At 36.1% G+C, this 2,640-nt stretch overlaps 1 pseudogene; it reads left to right on the top strand.

Moving 5' to 3' along the window:
• Positions 1–2,305, top strand: part of LOC106773432 — a 16,039-nt pseudogene extending 13,734 nt beyond the window's left edge.
• Positions 2,306–2,640: the final 335 nt, after the last annotated feature.

The following is a 2,640-nucleotide window of genomic DNA, read 5'->3' as shown; positions in this document are numbered from 1 at the left end:
TGTGTTATTAATCTGTTCTAGAACCATTCTTAGGATCAATTTGAAGTGCCTCCTTGATTGCTACCCGATTAATTGCTTGATTTTGAATTTTTGGCTATTCTGCACACCATCTGTTCGACAAAAGGCTTGGTGTTGCTGTCAATTTGGATGCAATTTGCTGACATTGTAGTGTTATATACCGTGGCTAATTGGTGTTGCTAGATAGGTGAATTGTAATTCAGATTGATTACCACAAGTGTGAGCATCAAAGAAGGTTCATTGATGAGAAATAAGTGCAAGAAGATGACTCTTGGATAAGGGAAGCCGAGACAAATTCTGCACCAGAATTGTCCGACACAGTGCAGCAGCAGTTTCCATAGTTTCTGCAGAATCCATTTGTTCCGAGAGGGCATCACCTGCAGCTGAGAGTTTAGTGTGAATTGATGTAATTCACCCTTTGTTTTATGAGAAGCTAGAGCTGCACACATCTTTCCTTTGCCAATTTTTTTGCCTTCTCATTTCATTAAGTTGTCCTTTGTAAAAGTTCATTTATAATTTTTGTGTGTAAAAGGCCATTCAAAGTCCAAGTTGTCTTGGAAGAGTCCTTGGTGCTCTTTCAACTCTTGGCAAAACTTTTCTTGTGTGTTTTAATCTGTGATACACGTTTAGGAGTTACATTAGAGTCCGATTTTAGAGTCCCAACTTGTTGTTTTCCTTTGTTTTTGATTTGCTTTTGAGTCTTCTTTTGTGATTTTAAAAGTAATCTTGGAGTAACAACCACTAAGTAAGTAGCCTAGAACACTTTTGGCAAGGAAAAGGCTTGGTACTTAAGTAACCCTAGTGGTTCACCTCCCTTACCTGGAATTTGTTCTTTGGTGAAATCTAATTAGTTGTAACACAAGAAAACTTTTAGAAACAAAAATGTCTTTCTATTCATCTAGGTTGTCTAGTTCATACATTAAGGATGATTTNTGTNCTNNAGCTAGAAAAATTCCCTTCTTTGGTAAAGATACAAATGTTTTAACATACCTAGTTTGGGAAAAAGAAATTAATCAAATGCATCCTGATCTTCTTAAGCAAAGTGAAATTGAGTCTTATAGTACAATTGTTATTTCTAGAGAGTGTGAATCTCGTGTTCTTAGTTTATATCTCTCTAGATTAGAAAAGCATGCACTAGAGTGGTGGGATGAAAGGCAATATTGGGTTCATCAAGGTTGAACATCCACCATTGAAAATTGGTATGAATTGAGATCATGCATGAGAAGAAAGTTTGTGCCTCCTTTGATTAAAAGAAACTTGGAACTTATGAAAGATAGTATTCAAGAGGGAAAACTATTTCTTGCAAGTTTAAAAGATCAAGGTTTCTTTCAGAGAGAAATAGAATTTGGGGCCAGACTTCAAAAATTAAGGGATAAGAAAAGAGAAAGAGAACAAGAAAGAAGAGAACAAGTGAGAAGAGAACAAGTGAGAAGAGAGAAAGAGAGAATAGAGAAAGAAAGAAGAGAGAGGGAAAGGAGAGAAGATGAAGAAAGAGAAGAAGAAAGAAGAAGAGAAAAAGAGAGAAGAGAAAAGGAAGAAAGAGAGAGAAGAGAACAAGAGAGAATAGAGCAAGAGAGAAAAGAACAAGAGAGAATAGAGCAAGAGAGAAAAGAACAAGAGAGAATAGAGCAAGAAAGAAGAGAGCAAGAGAAAATAGAGCAAGAGAAAAAGAGAAAAAGAGAGAAGAGAAAAGGAAGAAAGAGAGAGAAGAGAACAAGAGAGAATAGAGCAAGAGAGAAGAGAACAAGAGAGAATAAAGCAAGAGAGAAAAGAATAAGAGACAAGAAGAGAAATAGAAACAAGCAAGGAAGAAGAGCCAATAAGACAAGAAGAAGAGCAAGAACTAGGAAAAGAGCAAGCACCACCTCCTCCTACACTCCTCATAGAACCAAGACTTTTAAGGGGAGGTTTTCCATCCTTTAACTTTTTTCTTTCTATCTTTGAGTTTTTCCATTTTAATTTGTCTTTCAAAGAAATTGCCATACCATATTTTCAAAATTTAGAACTTTCAATACATGGCAATTCANAACTTGGGTTAGGGTTACTTTTATGGGTACCACTAACTCAAGAAACAAATAAAATTTCAAAAGAAGAAAGGTTTCTTCATAAACTTGAACATTTTAAAATTAAGAAACCTTCTTCTAATCATGTTCTTTTATATATTCTGTGGGGTCATAGAAAACTAATTAGTGATATGTTTAATGCTTATTGCAGGTGGATATTTGACCCTGGAGGAATTCTAGTGAAGTCTACAAAAATAAGTCCTCANGCGAACCATCANATTTGAGGACAAATCCTTTCCAAGGGGGAGGGGATGATACGCGGGGCCCAAGCCCACCAAATAAAGAACAACCCAAAAACATGGAGAGGGGTAAAAGAGACCTTTATGCACATGAAGGGTGAGATTAGCTTGATAGGGGGTGCACCGGGAACTTTCTTATTTTAGAAATTGAAATAAACGTGTACTTCAGATAGATTCTAGAAGCTAGCACATTTAGCACATGTCTTAGAGTTAGGAAACGTGATTCATATTGGCTTAACACGTTTTCATCACCAGGCTAAAGGTTGAGGAGTCTATATAACTCACTTTTGCTGCCCATGTATTCACTTTTGGAATATAGT

Source organism: Vigna radiata, chromosome 9 (assembly GCF_000741045.1).
Source record: "Vigna radiata var. radiata cultivar VC1973A chromosome 9, Vradiata_ver6, whole genome shotgun sequence".
In the NCBI taxonomy this organism is placed as follows: domain Eukaryota; kingdom Viridiplantae; phylum Streptophyta; class Magnoliopsida; order Fabales; family Fabaceae; genus Vigna; species Vigna radiata.
The sequence above is the reverse complement of the archived record's forward strand: the minus strand, read 5'-3'. Positions and strand labels throughout refer to the sequence as shown.